The sequence below is a fragment of the Giraffa tippelskirchi genome, chromosome 11 (assembly GCF_054371585.1).
Source record: "Giraffa tippelskirchi isolate mGirTip1 chromosome 11, T2T-mGirTip1v1.2.pri, whole genome shotgun sequence".
NCBI classification, from domain to species: Eukaryota; Metazoa; Chordata; class Mammalia; order Artiodactyla; family Giraffidae; genus Giraffa; species Giraffa tippelskirchi.
In genome coordinates, this window is record NC_137285.1 from 135,862,770 (window position 1) to 135,885,238 (window position 22,469).

General features: G+C 40.5%; 1 pseudogene; it reads right to left on the minus strand.

Annotated features, from left to right (window-relative positions):
* The window catches only part of LOC145525287 (protein kintoun pseudogene), a 50,167-nt pseudogene extending 28,711 nt beyond the window's left edge, over positions 1 to 21,456 (minus strand).
* Positions 21,457 to 22,469: the final 1,013 nt, after the last annotated feature.

The following is a 22,469-nucleotide window of genomic DNA, read 5'->3' on the forward strand; positions in this document are numbered from 1 at the left end:
CGTGTCCCTAAAGCTCAAACATATGAGGCTGTAGAACAATTGTTGCTGAATAGGGCAACAGTCCAAGCCCATTCCACTATGGTGTCTGGGTCAGATTTATGCACCTGGAATAGCTAACATCAGAGTTTGGAGACAAAAACAATCTCAGAAATGTCAGAAATCAAGCAACTTTAGGTTGATTCTAGGAAAAGGGAGAGAATAGCCTGCGTATTTGAGTGGCCCAAGTTGTTTTTTTCCCACCCTCTTAAAATGAGTATCTATTTATGCACAGCCAGAAGATATTATGGGCTTCCCTGGTGGCTCAGACAGTAAAGAATCTGCCTGCAGTGCAGGAAACCTGGGTTTGATCCCTGGGTGGGAAAGATCCTCTGGACAAAGGAATGGCAATGTACTCTTGGCAATGTATTCTTGCTTGGAGAATCCCATGGACAGAGGAAGAGGAGCCTGATGGGCTACAGGCCATGGGGTCACAAAGAGTTGGACATGAAGATACCATAGGTTAAATTGCCATTTTAACCCATTACCTGTCTCTATCTTTCACTTTGATATGAGCTGGTCTTGTCATGGTACATTAGAAGATTTGCAATTATTTCAGTGAATTTAACATTTCCTGCATCATCTTCCATTGAATGATAAATATCAAAATTTAGGAATGCATGAAGAAATTTCCTTTTTTTTATCCAGAGTTTTGCAGAATCCTTTTTGGTTTTCAGAGATGTGCACACTTGAATGAGCTGACTTGGCAAGAAGAGCAAACGCTCACCTGGGCTAACTGTCTCCTAGGTGATGTTCCAAGTGCCTTATTAGTTAATTGAATGGTAATAAGAACCCATGAGGGTTTCCCAGGTGGCCCTGGTGGTAAAGAACCTGCCTGCCAATGCAGGAGACATAGAGATGCAGGTTTGATCCTTGGGTCGGGAAGATCCCCTGGAGGAGAGCAAGGCAACCGAATTCAGTATTCTTGCCTAGAGAATCTCATGGACAGAGGAGCCAGGGCTATGGTCCATAGGGTTGCAAAAAGTGGGGCACAACTGAAGTGACTTAGCACGCATGCACACACAAGAACCCATGAACTATTTATTTTTCTTAAGTCAGTTTTATAGAGCTACAATTCAAATACAGTAGGGGGTCACAGTTTAGGTGTATAATTTGATGAATTTCCACAAATATATACATAGACATAGCCACATCATAGCCAAAATATCAAGTATTTCCATTACTCCAAAGAGTGAGTCTATGTCCCTTAATGGTCAATCCTGTCCCCTCACCCCCGCAAGCATCTACTGATCTGTTTTTTGTTGTTTTCCAAAATGTTGTATAAATGGAATCATATATGTAGCTTTTTGTTCTGACTTCTTTCACTTACCATAATGCTTGTAAGATTCATCCAGGCTGTGAATTACTTACTTTTATTATCCCACTTTACATATGAGGAAACTAAATATCAGGCTTTAGTGACTCACTCAAGCTTCTAAGCGGAGGCAGAACTCAAACCCAGCCAGCCTGATCCCAGTGCCTGTGTTCTTACTCACCTCTCTATTCCTCTGCGCTGAGAGTCAGGGCCCCTTGCCTTACCCTTGATCGTGTCACAACACACTGAGTGGTCTGGGCTGAAATGCCTCACTTGTTTGGGGTTTCCTCCACTGTGTAATCATGATACTGGTTTTACTCATGGACCCCCCAATGTTGTGCAAAGAGCACGAGCTGTTGCTGCTGCTGCTTCTTTTTTTTTTCTCATTTTCAGGTTTGAGCAGAAAATGTTTCCATATAAAGTTATATCAGAACAACTTGATAAAGAAAAATGAACTGTTTGCCTGCACCCTAAGGAGATGTCTGTTCTCTGCCCTCTGAACCCCAGTCCTTAGCTCTGGCTGGATGCAGTTAGAATTGAATGAATGTTTACTGAATGGTGAATACTATGCCTATTCCATGACAAGCTAGTTCACCCACTTGTTCGCTGGGGGATCTTAAGCAAGTAACAGCCTCTTGGGGCCTCAGTCTTACCCGTAATATGGGGCTCAAAGGCTGTACTGAATGTTACGTGATACCATGCTTACAAAGCACAGGGCCAAAGTCTAGCAATACCTCCATCAGCATTAGGTTCTTCTTGTTTTCTCTCTGTTGCAATTACCTCTAGATCTGAATTCAAGTCCAGGTGTGATGAAATGTGTAAACAACTATGAAAACAGAAGATATGATAAATTCACTCAACAAACATTATCCACCACCTATTACATGCTTGACCCTGGGCTAGCCTATGGATGCAGCAGTGAACAGACAGGCTCATTCTATCAAAGGAGATGATTATACTGCTGTCTTGAATTACTTACGATCACGAAAGACCCCCAGCACATTTATTTTGTCAAATATATATCAATCATGAGGATCATAATTGCTAACATTTATCAAGTCCTTTCTGGGTGCCAACTATGGTGCTTAGAACTCCTTGCATACATGTTATTTTATTTAATCTTCCCAATAATCCTCAGAGGCTCCAAGAGTCCTGTTTTCCAAGTGAGAATAAAGAAGCTGAAAGCCCTGAATGGCACTACAGGCAACTAGCTGAGCTGGATTTGGAACCAAAGTCTAAGTTTTAAATTGATGTATTCAATGGTTTTTAATTATCTCTTATTCACTAGAAATTGAAGAGTAAGAGCTGCCAGCATGGCTGCTGTGATGCACAACGCCCAGGACATACAATTGCCTTCACTGTCTGCGTGACTCATATTTCTGGAGTGATGCAGGGCATGGGTGAGCCTATGGGAAGCCCTGGCTGCCAAGAAGAAGGCAAGGGCTACTCTTGGCAAACTAGTCGGGAAGGAGATGCTCGACACCTGGTAGGTCCCTAATAAATAGTTGTTGAATTTTAAAAAACAAACTTGGCTTTCTGCTGGTTTAAGCGCTCACACGAAAGTTTACAGTCTGAAATAAAGACACCAATGCTAGAGAGTTAGAAGAGCATACAATTACTGAAGAGTGGAGGTCACCAATACCACCTGAGTTCACCAGCTCTCAATCATGCCAAGGCACAGAGCTCTTGTTCCCGGAGTTTGAGAAGCTAAGGAGAAAGATACAAAATGATGTGGAAAATTCTTAAAAAGATGGGAATACCAAATCACTTCACCTGTCTCCTGAGAAACCTGTATGCCCCAGCTCAAGAAGTAACAATAAGAGCCAGACATGGAACAACAGACTGGTTCCAAATCAGGAAAGGAGTACATGAAGGCTATGTATTGTCACCCTGCTTATTTAACATATGCAGAGCACATCATGAGAAATGTCAGGCTAGATGAAGCACAAGCTGGAATCAAGATTGCTGGGAGAAATATCAGATATGCAGATGGCACCACCCTAATGGCAGAAAGCAAAAAGGAACTAAAGAGTCTCTTGATGAGGACAAAAGTGGAGAGAGAAAAAGTTGGCTTAAAACTCAACATTCAAAAAATTAAGACCATGGCATCCAGTCCCATCACTTCATGACAAATAGATGGGGAAACAATGGAAACAGTGACAGACTTTATTTTCTTGGGCTCCAAAATTACTGCAGATGGTGAATGCAGCCATGAAATTAAAAACCCTTGTTCCTTAGAAGAAAAGCTATGAAAAACCTAGACAGTGTATTAAAAAGCAAAGGTATCACTTTTCCCGACAAAGGTCAATATAGTCAAAGTTATGGTTTTTCCAATAGTCGTGTACAGATGTGAGAGTTGGATCATAAAGAAGACTGACCACCGAAGAATTGATGCTTTCGAACTGTGGTGCTGGAGAAGAGTCTTGAGAATTCCTTGGACAGTAAGGAGATCAAACCACTCAATCCTGAAGGAAATCAGCCCTGAATATTCATTGGAAGGACTGATGTTGAAGCTGAAGCTCCAGTACTTTGGCCACCTGATGGGAAGAGCCAACTCTTTGGAAAAGACCTTGATGCTAGGAAACATTGAAGGCAAAAGGAGAAGGCAGTGACAGAGGATGAGGTGGTTAAACAGCATCAGTGACTCAATGGACATGAATTTCAATAAACTCCAGGAGACAGTGGAGGACAGGTAGGGCATGCTGCAGTCCATGGGGTCATAAAGAGTTAGACACAACTTAACGACTAAACAACAACAGCTTTCTATTTTCTGCCCATGCAGGAACTGATATGGATGCTGAATGACGGACTCCATCCTAAGGAAGACATAAACTTGGGGCTACCAGTAGCGTATTTCCTTTTTTCAGAGACAGCTTACCTGAAGAGTGGGGTAGGGTAGAGAGATGGGGGGAAGAGGGGTGGGAGGGGAAGAGGGGAGAGAAAGACTGATGAAATAATTCTAACATTCTGGATCCGACTCTATTAAATCTATCCAGGGGTTACTTAAGCTAATAACATTTCTGTTTTTATTCAGCCCAGTTTAAGCTAGTCCTTACTAAGCTGGTTTGAGTTGGGGTCCTGTCATTTGCAATTGGAAGGGTCTTGACAAATGGGCTACAACTTGGAAGCAGAAAAACTCATCAGGAGATTCTCTTCACATTCTCTCCTCATATCTGGCTACAGGCTGGGCCTTCATGGGCTTCAAGGCTACCTGCCCTGGCTGCTGGGGAGAGAAATATCACTTTTCTGGAGATTTCCATCATCCCCACCTTAATCTTCATGTGCAATCTGAGAGAGGCATTGACTCTCACCCAGCTGGCTGGATGGCACCCACTTCCTGTCCTGTGAGTGTCGGCTGCCTTCCCAGGCTGTTATCTGACTCCACTATCAGCCAGTGGCATCCAGGAACACATTGGACTTCTAGGAAAAGTGATGTTCTACAAGAGCAAATGCATGCGGCCAGACCTGATGGTAACTCTAGCAGATGTGCACACAGTGATGTTGTTCATGGCCTGTTGCGTTTGGGAGCCTGGCATGAGCTCCAGCAGGCAAGATAACCAGTCCATTGACGGGCACTTTTGAGCTGATAACGCAAATTTTTGGAGGCTGTAGGTGCTGATCAAGGTAGGACATAACACTGCTTGCAAAGAGTTTCACCTGAAGATTTTAGCACGTGTTATGTCCCAAACCAGCCACCTCTCAAGAATGTCTGCTTCTTTAGTTTTAAGTATGCATGATAACAGTAGTTGTTAACATATATTTTGCACCTACTGTGTACCAGGCATGCTAAACACCGTGCACGTAGTCACCTCTCTCTGCAAGGGCTGGCACATTTTGAGATTTTTTTTTTCCCCAAACTTTAACATTTTGAGATTTTAATCTGGATTGGTCATTGTTATTGCTATCTGTGATAAGCATAGGGACCATCAACTTCAATTCGATCTTTTAATAAATAAGGAAATTGGCACCAGGGAGCAGTGGAATGGCTTGCCTAAACTCATAGAGCATAATCAGTGGCAGAGTAACATTAGAACCCAAGACTCAACCGAATTGTTACATGCTCCAAGGCAACAAAGATTATAGGGTATCTATAAATGAACCTGGAATACATGTGATTTCCATGGAGAAACATTTTAAATTTTCTAGAAAAACATAAAACCTGACCTGAATATGTGGTGATTTGAGATATTTTACACTCTTCAGTGGGTGTTTTGAGATTATAATGGTAACAATTATTCCCAGATTAATCCACACATTTAACGTGATCAGATACCAGTCGGGCTTTTGGAGGATGTTGAAAACAGGTGTTTTGTTCATTTGCTTCGGTCGCACAGTGTGGCATGCAGGATCTTAGTTCCCCAACCAGGATTGAACCTGAGCCCCTTCCCTGAAAGAGTAAAGTCTTTACCACTAGACCAGAAGGAAGTCTCAAAAAATGGTTTTTAAAATGTCTTTGGAGGAAGAGAGATCCACTAAGTCAACTTTAGAAAAGAATATAAGGGAAGGATTGCCTTACCAGTCATTGAGACGCATCACAGGGTGATAGTAATAAAATACAGTTTGGAATTGTTAAAAAATGGGCAAATAGATCTATGAGACATCCAGAGAGGCAAGAGTCAGACCCATGTATGTATGGAGCATCATATATGGCATAGAAAGATATCGAAGTTCTATGGAAGAAAGGCCAGATTGTTTAGTAGAAGGAGTATAGGAACGTGCTTCACCATTTGGAGAAAAATAAAACAGGATCGCTACCTAAAGAGGTTTCAGATGAATAAAGCATTTAAATGTGAAAGATAAAATACCAAATGTCAGGGAACAAAGCGAAACATCTTTGTGATCTAAGGATAGGAAAAGATTTCATGAGCAAAAATAAAGATCTTTTTTCAATGAAGGACATTATGGACAAATTTACTTGACAAATGACAGGAAAAATAAAGATTTTCACAATATCTAAAGTTGAAAAGGTATTTATACATGGCATATCTCAGAGATATTGCAGGTTTGGCCCCAGATCACTGCAATAAAGTGAATATATCAGGAAAGTGAATCACATGAATTTTTTTGGTTTCCCAGTACATATAAAAGTTATGTTTACACTGAACTGTAGTATATTAAGTGTGCAACAGCATTATGTCTAAAAACATGTATACCTTAATTAAAAAATAAGGTATTGCTAAAAAATGCTAACCATCATCTAACAGTACCACAGAGTCCATCACTGATAAAACATGGCACACACCATAGGATATTAAGAAATCACAGTATGCAAAAGATCACACATTCACATGAAAACATGGCTGAACCTCAAGAATAGTGTTTAGTGAAAATACTAAGAAATAAATCCATATATATAGCCAATTAGCATAAAAACACAAAACTACAACTATTTATTTTGCAATAATACATACCTATAAAAAGATTAAGACAGTGGCAGGATTGTCTAGGGGATGAGAGAGGTACGAGAGTGAGATATGGAGATGAACTCAATTTTTAAATGTCCAGTCTTTTAAAAATTTAAAGAGTAATTTGAAAAAAAGAAAAGAAAAACGGAGCTATAGCTCTGATGACGTTTGGTGCTTTTTCTTCATACTTCATTGACTCTTGTATTAGTCATATTCCCAGAATAACAATAATGCTTTAAATCATAAATTGCTTAATATGTTTTTATCACAGTATTCCCTCTGATCTCCAGAAAACTCTGTAAAATGAGGAGGCCAGATGTCATAATTCTCATTTAACACATTTTTAAACGGGGCTGGGTGCCCACTGGTTTTGCTAGTAAGAGATTAATAATAGCTGACCCTGACTGACATGGCACACAGTATGTGACAGGTGCTACTATGAGCATTTTATAAGTATTAACACATTGAAATCTCACAATCCCAAGGGTTGGTCCTTTTATTATCATTATCTCCTTTTTACAGTGGAGGAAACTGAGGCACAATGGAGTGACTTGCTATAAAAATGGTATGTAGTCAGTATGGGATTTGAGTCTAGACAGTCTTGACTCTAGAGTTACGGTGACTACATATGTAGTCCCCAATTGGGACAGTTTTGAGAATTAAAAAAGGTGCTAATAAGAATCACTCTGGGGATACATCCATACAGTAAGATGTCTTGGGAAAAATAGAACACATGGCATAAGGCCAAATCCAAGCTTCTAGACACTCCGCTATGCTGCCTCTCAGAAGGAAACTCGGGCTCCCGAGTTTTTCAGCCATTGTCCTTTTCATCACAGCAGAATTGTTTAAATTCAGATCTTGCCAATTCCCTGCAAAGATAACAACAGAAATTGTCTCCATGGATATTTAAAAAATGGAAATGGGAAATGTGATCTGATTTCAGAGCTGAAAAGCAGTTGAGTTGGGCCCTTGGGGACTTGGGAGGGGGCTGTCATTAGCAGGAGGATAAAGCCTCATTCAAGTTTTGGCTCCAAGCCAAAGAAAAAAGGCTAAAGAATCTGGAGATGTGAGCTCTTGCTCCTGATCTGGAACTAAATTGGCTGGTTGAAGGAAATCACTTATCTCTAACATGTGCACTCCACTCCTGTAAAATGGAGCTATTAATACTTCTACTCCTTCCCCACCTGATCACCTCAGGAAGAATGAGTGATTACACTGTGATAGCTACTTTCCCTCACTGCTTTATATCCATGATCTCCACTTATCATCTCATTTATGCTATGTGTGTGTGCATGCTAAGTCACTTCAGTTGTGTCCAACTCTTTGCGACCCCATGAACAGTAGCCTGCCAGGCTCCTCTGTCCATGGGATTCTCCAGCAAGAATACTGGAGTGGGTTGCCATGCCCTCCTTCAGGGGATCTTCCCAACCAGGGATTGAATCCATGTCTCCTGGGTTCCTGCATTGCAGGTGGATTCTTTACCCCTGAGTCACTGGGGAAGCCCCATTTATCCTCTGAAGCAGGTATTATTATTATTGTTATTATGATATCCATTTTACAGATGAGGAAACTGAGGCCAAAAGACACTCAATTGCTTGCTGAAAGCTATACATTTTGTAATAAATCCAGGTCTATCTGTGAAATAGCCCATGCTCTAGGACACATATTGGCTTTCCATGAGAATTCAGTTTAGCAATTCTTACCCGTTTCTCAGAATGATACCTGGTAGGCAAAATGCGGATAACAATTTCTCACTGTAACTCATCTATGGATAGTGGTGGTTCCAAAGATTAGCTTAATTTCCCACTCAGTTTTAGGAAAATCAATGTACTCTCAGACTTGAAAACGAGTATGTGTTGATTTGGAATGGAAACAAATATCAAGAGAACCTCTTGGACAATTTTTTAGTACAGAAAGAATTGGGGATGAATAAGTTACAGAAAAGGGAAGTCTCTTCTCAGAAGGGAAGAAAGGAAGGTACCATGATGTAGAGAAATTGAGTCACCTTAATTGGCATAACATTAATGCTCCATGCTGGTGAGAAAACTTCTGCACAACGCTTGAAGCTATTGACTGCAGCATCTCAGAGCCCCTTGGTCATACTTATCTAATCATTCAAATTAAGAACAGCTTCTCATTGGCAGGTCCAAGGAATCTCACACAACTCCAGTTTACTTCTGAAGCTCAACAGTCTTTATTATTTTGTTTTAGTGGTTCAGATGGTAAAGAATCTGCCTGCAATGCAGAAGACCCAGGTTTGATTCTTACGTTGTGAAGATTCCATGGAGAAGGTCATGGCAACCCACTCTAGTATTCTTGCCTGGAGAATTTCATGGACAGACAAGCCTGGCAGACTACAGTTCATGGGGTTGCAAAGGGTGGGACACAACCAAGTGACAACACAACACACTTAGCTTCTGAAGATGGATAAATATTAAAGGACTTGGTGTTGGTGTTTAAAGCACCTCAGGCAAATAATCCTAATAATTCATGTGGAACCACAAAAGACCTTGAGTTGCCAAAGTAGTCTTAAGAAAAGAGATTGGAAAGTGTAAAGCTGGAAGTATAACCCTATCAGACTTCAGACTATAGTTATTCAGACTATAGTTATCAAAATAACATGATGTTGGTGGTTTAGTAGCTAAATCGTGTTCGACTCTTGCAACCCCATGGACTATAGCCTGCCAGGCTCCTCTGTCCATGGGATTCTCCAGGCAAGAATATTGGAGTGGGTTGCCATTTCCTTCTCCAAAATAACATGATACTGGCACAAAAATAGACACGTAGATCAACAGAACGAAATAGAGAGCCCAGAAATAAATCCTCACATCTATGGCCAATTAATCTATGACAAAAGAGGCAAGAATATACAATGGAGAAAAGCAATCTCTTCAGTAAGAGGTGCTAGGAAAGCTGGACAGCTATGTGTAAAAAAAAAAAAAGTGAGGTTAGAACATTTACTCACACCATATATAAAAATAAACTCATAGGAGGATAGAGACCTAAAAGTAAGACCTGAATCCTTAAAACTCTTGGAAAATAACATAAGCAGAACACTCTTTGACATAAATTGTAGTAATATTTTTTGGGGGAATCAGTCCTTGAAGGCAAAAGAAATCAAAGCAAAAATAAGCAAATAGAACCTACTTAAAACCTTTTGCTTAACAAAGGAAACCATGTACAATATGAAAAGACAATCTACAGAATGGGGGAAAATATTTGTAAATGATGTTACAGACAAGGAATTAATATCTAGAATGTACAAACAGCTCAAACAACTCAATAACAACAACAAAAAGTAACCCAATCAAAATATGAGCAGAAGACCTGAATAGACATTTTTCTAAGTAAGATATATAGATGGTTAACAGGCATGTGAAAAGATGCTCCATATCACTAATTATCAGAGAAATGCAAATGAAAACAATGATATATAACCTCATACATTTCAGACTGGCCATCATAAAAAGTACAAATAACAAACATTGGAGAGGATATGAAGAAAGGGATACCCTTGCACATTATTGGTGGGAATACAAATTGGGGCAGCCACTATGGAAAACAGTACGGAAGTTCCTCAAAAAACTAAAAATAGAACTACAATATGATCCAGAAATGCCACTCCTGGGTATATATCTGGAAAAAATGAAAACACTAATTCAAAAAGATACATAGCCAAGTAGCCAAGACACAGAAGCAACTCAAGTGCTCATCAACAAACAATATGGTTAAGATGATGTGATATATACATATTTTCTTAACTATGAAGATATGATATATATAAAGATAGGATAGATATGATATATACATATCATAACTATTGCTCAGTTTTAAAAAAGAATGAAATCTTGCCACTTGCAGCAATGTGGATGAACCTAGAAAGTATTATGCTTAGTGAAGTCAGTCAAAGACAAATACTATATAACTTATATGTGGAATCCAAAAAAATAAAACCACCAAATGAATGTATACATAAAGCAAAAACAAACTCACAGATATAGAAAACAAATTTGTGGCTAACAAAGGGGAGAAGAAAGGGAGAGAGGGACAAATTAGGGGTATGGGATTAACAGATATATATTTTAATGTATCAAATGGATAAGCAATATGAATATACTTCAAAACACAGGGAATGTCATTATTTTGTAATAACCTATATTTTGTTTTTAGTTGCTAAGTCGTGTCCAATTCTTTGCAACCACGTGGACTGTAAAGACTGCCAGGCTCCTCTGTCCATCGGATTTCCCAGGCAAGAATAATGGAGTGGGTTGCCATTTCCTCCTCCAGGATATAGATATTTCCGACCTAGGCATTTCCTGCTTGGCAGGCAGATTCTCTACCACTGAGCCACCAGGGAAGCCCATAATAACCTATCAGTTCAGTTCAGTTCAGTCGCTCAGTCATGTCTGAATCTTTGCAACCCCACGAACCGCAGCACGCCAGGCCTCCCTGTCCATCACCAACTCCTGGAGTCCACACAAACACATGTCCATCGAATTGATGATGCCATCCAACCATCTCATCCTCTGTCATCCCCTTTTCCTCCTGCCCTCAATCTTTCCTAGCATTAGGGTCTTTTCCAAAGGTGGCCAAAGTATTGGAGTTTCAGCTTCAACATCAGTCCTTCCAATGAACACCCAGGGCTGATCTCCTTTAGGATGGACTGGTTGGATCTCCTCGCAGTCCAAGGGACTCTCAAGAGTCTTCTCCAACACCACAGTTCAAAAGCATCAATTCTTTGGTGCTCAGCTTTCTTTATAGTCCAACTCTCACATCCACACATGACTACTGGGAAAACCATAGCCTTGACTTGATGGACCTTTGTTGGCAAAGTAATGTCTCTGCTTTTTAATATGCTAAGTTGGTCATAACTTTCCTTCCAAGGAGTAAGCGTCTTTTAATTTCATGGCTGTAATCACCATCTGCAGTGATTTTGGAGCCCAGAAAAATAAAGTCAGCCACTGTTTCCCCATCTATCTGCCATGAAGTAATGGGACCAGATGCCACGATCTTAGTTTTCTGAATGTTGAGCTTTAAGCCAACTTTTTCACTCTCCTCTTTCACTTTCATTAAGAGGCTCTTTAGTTCTTCTTCACCTTCTGCCATAAGGGTGGTGTCATCTGCATATCTGAGGTTATTGATATTTCTCCCGGCAATCTTGACTCCAGTTTGTGCTTCCTCCAGCCCAGCGTTTCTCATGATGTATTCTGCATATAAGTTAAATAAGCAGGGTGACAATATACAGGCTTGACGTACTCCTTTTCCTATTTGGAACCAGCCTGTTTTTCCATGTCCAGTTCTAACTGTTGCTTCCTGACCTGCATACAGGTTTCTCAAGAGGCAGGTCAGGTGGTCTGGTAGTCCCATCTCTTTCAGAATTTTCCACAGTTTATTGTCATCCACACAGTCAAAGGCTTTAATTTGCAAAAAATACTGAATCTCTATGTTGTACATCGGAAACTAATAAGGTATATCAACTATACTTCAATAAATTTTAAAAGCACATTAGGGTCAATTTTTCCAGTGTCAGACTGTGATGATCTCCTTCCCTCACAGAGGGTGCATCTAGGATAATACAAAGGGACCCCATGTTCCCTTGCTTGTATATGTCATATTGCAGCATCAGAAAATGACATTTACTCCTGTCTGCTTTGCAACCAGGATAGACCTTACAGACCTTCCAATCTCAACTCTTCATTTGTCTCATTATTTTTTTTTACCTTAAATTCAGATCTTAAAATCTGAGAAATGGAGAGAGCTACAGTCAACTCAGTTCTGCCTCCCTCATCAACTATAGCTGAATGACATAACCTCTTTGTAACTTGTTTCTTTGTCTTGCTTCAATAGGAGGAAAAAATGAGATTTTTTAAAGTTTGAAACAATTTAATTAAAAAAAAAATCAGAGAAAATCACTTTGAGAATCCTTTAGCTGCTTTGGGGTGAATCAGATTAGCTTCCTAATAGCAATTTTTGGCACAATTCCCTCAGCCAAATTAGCTAAACTGAATAAAAGGCTAACTGATGTGGTAATGTGAGGGTAAAGTCCCGGTAGCTAGGAAAACTATTTGGCAGCTGCCCAAGAAAACCACACAAATTTACAAAGGCAGTGCTGACCCTAAACCTTATATTAATAGGTAGAACAAAATTATTATTCCTTTTCATGCAGTTTAACTTCCATAACACTCTTCAGTGTTGGGAAATTAGCTTGGCAAATGTCCAAGAAGACAGAAGACCAGAGCTAGCTTTTAAGATATTAGAATTTCCAAGAGGCAGAAAAGACGAAGTGTTAGATCCCAGGGGCAGAAATACCCCAGCAGAAATGCTGCATCATTGATGCGTATACACCAAGACAAGAGGGTTTCTTCTCTCTAAATTATTTACTTAATGTCATGTTTCTGAAGAAGAGACCACTGGAAACAATTGGTATTCAATTGGTTAGGACTTTACTGATTGGAGGAAATTCCCCCAAGGCACAAGCATCCTACCTTCTGTTTTCTTCTCCTTTTGAATATTAATACATCCAGAGCACAAGAGGAATCTAAATATCAAGCCTCAAATTCTATAGAAGTAGCAAGATGATATTTTAAAATGTACTGTGATTTCTTATTTCTACTTGCTCAAGCAAAATGATCCCTTGTCTGAAGAGGATTGGGCAAAAATGGCAGAAAAAGCAAAAACTTATTATATATATTCAATCAGTGCTTTTTAAAAATTATTTATTTGGCTGCACTGGGTCTTAGTTGCAGTACTTGGGATTTTCAGTTGAGGCAGGTGGGATCTAGTTTCCTGACCAGGTATTGAACCTGGGCTCCCAGCATTGGGAGTATGAAATCTTAGCCCCTAGACCACAAGGGAAGAGTCTTTCTTAAGCCCCTGGCAATATTCTGACCACTTTATACCTTTATTGTTTAGTTGCTAAGTTGTGTCCAATTTTTGTGACCCCATGGAATGTAGCCACCAGGCTTGTCTGTCTATGGGATTCCCTGAAAAGTATACTGGAGTGGGTTGCCATTTCCTTCTCCAGGGGATCTTCCTGACCCAGGGATTGAGCCCACATCTCCCAAGAAACCTTATGAGGTGAGCACTATTATCTCCATTTTATTGATGAGAGAATTGAGACACTGAAAATTTAAATAAATTATCCAAGATCAAAGACCTAGGTGATTCATTGTTCAGTTTTAGAAACTAGTCAGACATGACTTAGTGACTAAACAGCAGCAGCAGTTCACTTAGGAAATGCAGAGAACATGAGTAGAGAGGTGAGGAGATGACAAAGGGAAGGGTAGGTAGCCAACACGGAGCTACTCAGGTGATATGCAAACACATTCTATTCCTTTTGGATTTCCCCACAGTGATGAACATGCTGCTTTGCACTCATCAGGGATCCACAAAATGGGGAGACAGACATTAGCACAGGGGAAATCTTCTGATGCCTTAAGAGTGTCAGTTGATCTAGCAAACAAATGAATCTCCTCAAGGAGCTGGAGAGGACTTGAGAGTCCCTTGGACAGCAAGGAGATCAAAGCAATCAATCCTAAAGGAAATCAATCCTGAATATTCATTGGAAGGACTGATGCTGAAGCTGAAGCTCCAGTATTTTGGTGACCTGATGCGAAGAGCCAACTCTTTGGAAAAGACCCTGGGGAAGGATAGTCCAGAGAAAACCCCTCTAGATGCCCATGATACCAATGTACCCTCAGAAGCACACCACTCGTTCCCCTAAGTAGCATGAAAAATCAACAGCACTTGGATCCACCACAAAATGAGACCAGTGAATACATGGGTGACTTCAGTCTTAGCTCACTTGTACCTGACCATGGTTCAGTCATTTACAAAATGTAGAGTTTCATATAGATTTACTGGTGGCTTAGGAGGTTGGTACAAGTTTTAGTAAAAATGAAACAAAACACTCAATAGCAACCCTTTCGTATTAAATGTGAGCTTTCCTTCAAGCTTTTGGCCAAATGACAGATTCTCAGTGAGACATTCACTAAATGCCTGATTGAAAATTGCAGCACCCTATACCCAACTCTCTCTACCCCATTGCCCAGCTTTACTTCAGCTGTGTAATGTACTATATAGTAATAGTGTTAGTTGCTCAGTTGTGTCCAACTCTTTGCAACCCCATGGACTGTAGCCTGGCAGGCTCCTCTGTCCATGGGATCCTCCAGGCAAGAATACTGGAGTGGATTGCTATTCCCTACTCCAGGGGATCTTCCTGACCCAGGGATTGAACCCAGGCCTCCTGCATTGCAGGCAGATTCTTTACCATCTGAGCTACAGGGAAGTCCTAATATACTATATAATCTGCATATTTATTTGCTTATTGACTTCCCCAAGGAGTGTAAGGTCCATAAAGGCAAGGATATTTGAGGGCTTTATTTGTTGCTCTATGCCCAGAACTTAGAACAATGCCTGGCCAAGGATTACATGGTTAAGAAGGATTTCTTAAATGAGTGAATGAATTGACACATAAAGGATTTAGAAAAATATCCAGCACACAGTCAGCATTCACGAATGTTAGCTTTTATGATCTTCTTTGTAATGTTTGAATTTCAACAAAGTAAGGATATTTATTATAAGTCCCTAATATTAAAATAAAAGAAAATGAAAAGTCTGTTTCATGATTTTTAAAAAATAAGGTCAATACTCTGTCCCTAATGCTTTCTGATGTTTGTACCTGTATTTCTTCTGGGTCCAAATCACTTTGATCTTACATTGCCTTGACGTCTGTTGTATACTGTCATCAGGGAGGGGATGTGTTTATGTAACCATATAAAGAAACTCCATAAAGCCAATAATTACTTTTTTTTTTGAGGATTAAGGGCATCAATCAATGAATGAATAATACATTTCAATAAGGAGAATGGTTCCAGATTTTGTTTGTACCCTGAGATGCATGCCAACCCGAGGCATATTAGGAACCAGAGAGTAAAATGGAGCCATGCACTCTATGTCAAATGAATGTGACCTCTTTCTGCTTCTAAGCTGCGTCTTTCTGGTTGGTTAGCGGTTCCCAGGCACCATATGAATCCTGCTTCAGATACCAAGGGGCTCTTTAGAGGCTTGAAGTGATCCTTTCTTTCATTGTGAACTCCTCCCTCAAAAGCAAACATGGTGAGAAATCAGGTTGTCAAAGCTTTGCTCACACCCACCCTTTTTAAGAGTTATCAAACTGATTCACGGATGTGGTCTTTGCCAGGTCACTTAGAAGTAGATGGGGACAGGAGGTGAGGTACATAGGGAGGGGTCCAAAGGCCTTTAAAACTGATCAAAAGAAATTGCCTAATAGGTAATGAGACTGTCTGGGAGAGGTTCCTAGTGTGGAGGAAGTGCCTAAGACTCAGGATGGGTGGAGAGTGTTGTGGCAGGTGACAGCCGTTAAGAAGAAGGAACTGCTTCTCTGAACAGAACTGGGGAAGATGATCCAGAGTAGGGCATGGTGAATAGCATCATGGGCTCCTTGTGGCAGGACCCTCGCTGACTCCCCTCATGATCACTTCATATCAGGTTAGTAGGAGTCTCAAGGGTGTAATTGAGGTCAGCCTCTATTTTTCTTGCACTTATTTGTGCTGTTTGGACTTCTGTCTATTTCTTGTAGACACAGGAGACCTCCTCTATGGAAGCTATGCCTTGGTCCAGGAATAAGAAGGGACAGTTCTCATCCCAATGAGGATTACTTCATAGAGCCAGTGCTCCATTGTGGAGGTAAAGAAGGTGAGAAATGACTCAATTACTCATTCATTTGTTTGCACATATTTACAGGGCACTGGGCTAGGTGCTGCAGATAACAATAACAATAATAAAATGATGACTACATGTGCTAAGACTATATCAACTGGCTTCCTTGATTCGTTTATTTGTCACAACAATCCTATGAGATAGGTACATTGTTCATATTACACAACAGAGAAAATTGAAGTGTGGGGAGGTCAAGTAAACTAGCCCAAAGTCACTTGTCTAGTGAAGGTAGAAATAGGGTTGAAATCCAAGTCTGTCTGACTCCAGCTGCTCTGCTTTTAACCACCATAAAGACTTGGGTGGATCTCACACTCATGAGGTTCACATCCCAGGGAGAAAGACAGACAAACAAACATGCCAGAGATGTGGTAACTGCTAAAGTGTTGATTAATTTCAGCCACAGTGCAGTAATTCCCATAGCACAGAAATTACCATCTGAAGCTTTTCATTATAGCTAAATACCACTTATATCCTCTACAACACGGGTTCTAAACCTCAGCACTTTCGGCATTTTGGGCCACATAATTCTTTGTCGTAGAGGTTGTCGTGTACACTGTAAAGTGTTTAGCAGAATCCCTAGCCTCTTCCCACTAGATGCCAGTAGCACAGACCCCCTAGTTGTGACAACCAAAAATGTCTACAGACATTGCCAAATGTCCCCTTGGGGACAAAATTGCCCAAAGTTGAGAACTACTGTTCAGCTAGATTTAAGCATTTAGAGGGCAAAATTACACCTTATTCATCATTTTATTCCACTCATTACTTTGCCGACAAAGGTCATCTAGTCAAAGCTATGGTTTTTCTAGTAGTCATGTATGGATGTGAGAGTTGGACTATAAAGAAAGCTGAGGGCCGAAGAATTGATGCTTTTGAACTGTGGTGTTGGAGAAGACTCTTGAGAGTCCCTTGGACTGCAAGGAGATCCAACCAGTCCATCCTAAAGGAAATCAATCCTGAATATTCATTGGAGGGACTGATGCTGAAGCTGAATCTCCAATACTTGGCCACCTGATGTGAAGAACTGACTCATTTGAAAAGACCCTGATGCTGGGAATGATTGAAGGCAGGAGGAAAAGGGGATGACAGAGGATGAGATGGTTGGATGGCATCACCAACTCAATGGACATGAGTTTGGGTAAACTCTGGGAGTTGGTGATAGACAGGGAAGCCTGGTGTGCTGTATTCCATGGGGTCGCAAAGATTTGGACATGACTAAGCTACTGAAGGTTATGACCAACCTAGATAGCATATTTAAAAGCAGAGACATTACTTTGCCAACAAAAGTCTGTCTAGTCAAGTCTATGGTTTTTTCAGTGGTCATGTATGGATGTGAGAGTTGGAAGGTGAAGAACCTGTGTGTGTGTGAGATGAAAGCACTTGAAATCTACTCTCTCATAAAATTTCCGGTATTTAAACAGTATTCTTAACCATAGTCATCATGTACATTAGATCTCTAGACTTATTCATTGAACACAACTGCTAATTTTGTACCCTTTGACCAATATCTCCCCATTTCCCCTAACTCCCCAACCTTGATAACCACTATTCTACTCTCTGCTTCCGTGCTTTCTCCTTTTTTAGATCCCACACACAAGTGAGATCAAGCAGCATTTTTTTGTAATAGCAAAAAAAAAAAAAATTCAGTGCTCATCAATTGGTGCATTGATAAATAGTGTTGTAGTCATACAATAGAATCCTACTAGTGATGAAAAAAAGTACAGCACAGGAAACATCGTGGATGTATCTCAAAAATATTATGCTAAGTGAAAGGAGCCAGATACAAGGACTACATATTATGAGTCCATTAATAGGAAATTTCTACAAAAGGAAAAGTTATAGAGACACAAGGGTCAGTGGTTACTTGCAGCTGTGGTTGGGAGCAAGGATTGAATGCAAATAAGTACAAGAGAACTTTTGGCTGATTGAAATATTTTAAATTGGATCATGGTAGACAATTCTGTGAATTTACGGAAATACATTGCATCATTCACTTACGAAAATACATTTTATGGTATATAAATTGTACCTCAGTAAACGTGTTACACACAATTGAAAATGGTTCAATTAAGTCCTGAGTGAGTGTAAATCGCTTAGTCGTGTCCAACTCTTTGCGACCCCATGGACTATACAATCCATGGAATTCTCCAGGCCAGAATACTGGAGTGGGTAGCCTTTCCCTTCTCCAAGGGATCTTCCTAACCCAGGGATCGAACCCAGGCCTCCCACATTGCAGGCAGATTCTTTCCCAATTGAGTTATCAGGGAAGCCCAATTAAGTCCTAAAAGCAAATTATAATACTTGAGTTCGGGGCTATTATTTTCTGTTTGCCCCACTTTTGAAAATAAATGTTTTCTCTATCATACTAATTCTATGAGAGAAGAAATAGGTCAGAGAACAAGTCTTTAAGATGTGTGTTAATGATTTCTATCTCACCTTTTTACTGCTTATCATTAAGAGGCAAAAAAAAAGGAAGTTTCCTTGAAGTTCAATATCTTATGTTTTGAGCTTACTTTTAAATCATAAATAGGGAAAAAAGTATTAAATAATAATATGCTAACCAAATTATACATAATATAGATGATGTTCAAGACTACTGAAATGACTTTGGATCTGTAAAAAGTGTTTAAAAGATAACTTGTTATATAGACTACTTTGCAAAGTTGCAGTGACCTGCCACTGAGTAGATATGAGGCTTGAATGAAGTCCTTCATCTCTTGGTTGGTCTGCTTCTAGGTGTATTTCAAAGTGTGATCCCTGGACCACTTGCATCTGAGTCATCTAAAGACCAACTCCTGTCTTTAAATCTGCCAGCAAAAGACAGATTACAGAACTTCATGCCAGAATTCATGAATCATGTAACTAATTTGTGATCTCTGGTAGGGGTTTAGGAATAATATCCAGTATTTACATTTTTAACAAGCTCCTTGGGCATTTTTAATGAACATTAAATTTGAACAACTCTTGATCTAGGTCTTTCATCATTTGTGAAATGGAGGGATCAAACTAGAATTATTTCTTTTTTTCTTTTTAAAATTTATTTATTTATCTATTTTTTTACTTTACAATATTGTATTGGTTTTGCCATACATTGACATGAATCCACCATGGGTGTACATGTGTTCCCCTTCCAGAACCCCCTTCCCACCTCCCTCCCCATCCCATCCCTCTGGGTCATCCCGGTGCACCAGCCCCGATAGAATTATTCCTAAAATTGTTTTTTAACTTCATGAAGTTGTGTCTTTTCCTTTTACCCACATATTTTACCTGTTTTTTTAAGCTCCTAATTTTCCTCTGATCAGATTTTTAAAATTTCATACATTTACTTGTAAAGAAAGGACTGGGACTTCCTTTCAATGCATTCATCCTTTACTCTGAGAAGCCCACACTTTAATCATTGTCAGTTCACTGTTGATCAGTATGTGCTTTCAGCCTTTCTAGGTGTCTCTCCTGTTTTCCACCATTTAGGCAGAAGGATGAGCTTAGTACTTAGCAATCAGTACTTCACCATCTAGCTTCCTCAAAGGGGCCTAGTGAAGGGGTAGAGGATGGCTGATAGGGATTGGGGACTTTTGCTCCCCTTATCCTGGCTTGGACAAGTTCCTTGATCTTTCTGTTGCCGTTCTTCCTCTCTGAAATGAAGAGAAGAGTATCCTTACCTCAAAGGATCTTTATGAGGATTGGATTAATACTTGTAAAACGCTTGCAATTGTACCTGGCCTACAGTAAGGGTTATGTAATTGTTTGTTAAATAAATGTACTAGTTTGAGTTGGTTTCAGGTATACACTTCCTGTGGGACAGTGTTGAGGTGTCAGGGCGGTGCTCTGGCACACGTGTCAGGTACAGAGGTTTGCTTTTGGGTTTCAGTATTTGGGGGAGTCTTAACCCAGCCAGATAGGCATCTCCAAAGCTACATTCCAAGGAGACCCAGAATGCCATAGTGTGTGTTCACACGTGTGTGCGTGTGTGCGAGTGTGTATATTTGGAGAGGACAGGGAGTAAACAAGTAATGTGTGATGAACAAGATGACCTCAGATAATAGTGGCAAGAAGTGAACAAAACGGAGTAATGTGATGACCAGCATAATTCTGGTCTTGCTGAATTTTTCCTTTGTTTCTACCTCTGTCCCCTCCTCCCCTGAGCCTACTTAACCCCAACCTCCCACCTTACCCATCCCAAGATTGGCCAGCCAGGGCCAATCTTGGGCCTGACACGTGGAGTCCACATTGGCACACTCGGTTTGGTCTGCTCCTAAGGGCCAAATGGGCCAATTTCCCACATCCTGTGCTTCTCTTTATTTAAAAGCCCCAAATGACTATTCCAGTGACAACCTTGTGAAAAATTTTCCTTGAACTTTGGGCTAAAACCTTCCTTTATTTAATTTCACCTTAATTGCATCAATTAGGCTGCTTTCATGTTTGCTCAACAAACTCTTTTGTTTATTTCACTCAGCTCTGAGCAACAGCTGCCAAATGGAGCCTTTGTTCTAAGGACCTTTTCTAATAGTTTTCACACCAATTCTGTTTGTTTTCCTCAGTGGCAGCTCGTACCCAACCTGAAAAAAGTGTGACCATTAAGCCTCTCAGGACAAGCTCAGTTGCCAGCTGCCATTTACCCCCCATTCAGTTCCTGGAATGGAAAACGATGCCTTTCTCCTCTCATTTTGAAAGGAGATATTTTTGGTTGTGTGGGGAAGGGTGTCAGCAGCCCTCAGAGAACTTGAAGTTTCCTCAAAGTCTCACTATATGACACCCGTGTCCAATGCCCAGCCTTTATCCCTCCACGCCCAGATCACTTTCGCTCTTTAAGGCTAGAGTTCTGATCATAGTTTTCCTCGCCTCCCTGCCTCCCATCCCATCCCGCTCCACCCTGTTCTTCATAACTGTCAGAGGTGGATGATTCTGAAATGAAATCCATCATTCCATAGTCTTACCTCCATGCCACTGCTTCAGCCTTCCCATGGCTTCTCACAGAGCTCAGGGTAATTACTGTGTAGCTTGCTTCTCCAAGTCCTTCAGGTTCATTTCTCTCAGTTCCAATTTCTTCAACCCCTGGGACCCACTGAGGAAGCTTTTCTTCAAGATGGTGCCTGTAAAATTTCTTTCCTCCTATAGCCAAGCCACTCCCCCACTAAGGAAGGGGGCTATTTCTCCCCTTCCCTTGAATCTGGGCTGGCTATAGTGATTTGCTTGCTCATTAAAATACAGTGAAAGTATGTTTTGGAACCTCCAAAGCCAGATTGTAAGAAGATTTGCAGCTTTCACTTGGGCCTCTTGAAATATTCACTCTTGGAATTTTGCTCTGGGGAAAGCTGACTGCCATGGTAGAAGTCCAAGTATCCTGAACTTGCCATATCATGAGCAGCCCAGACCATATGGAATGGCTGTGGAAAATGAGATGCCATGTGAAGAGGGAGAGAAGCTGAGAAATACAAGGCACCAAGATGTCGATGAAGAAGCCATCTTGGAGAGGGACCATCAGCCCCAGATGGCCCAGCTGATGCCAAATGAATGAGAGACTTACCATCCAGCCAAGCCATTCCATACCCTTTACTGATAAAATTACAGTGAAAGCAAGATGATTGTCTTAAGCCTCTAAATTTGGGGGTAATTTGTTATGTAGCAATGGACATCTGGAAAATTACTTCTTCAGACAATTCATTCAGACCTTCGTGAAGTCCACTCAAGACTTCGATTCATACTCCCATTCACTGTCCTTGAACCTGCTACATTCTCTGTCTGAAAGACCTTTCCCTCTCCTCTCTGCATGGCTTACTCTTGCTTTTTCCTTGAAAACCTAAGTAGCACTTTCTTCAACTAGACTTACTTTTTAGCCTTCCTAGTCTGTGTAAAATGATTCCTCTCTAAGGTCATTCAACAAATATTTATTAAGCCCCTCCTATGTGTCAGACACTGAGGATTCAACAGTGAAGCAGGCTGTCAGGATGCTGTGTGCGTCCCTCTGACGTCAAGAA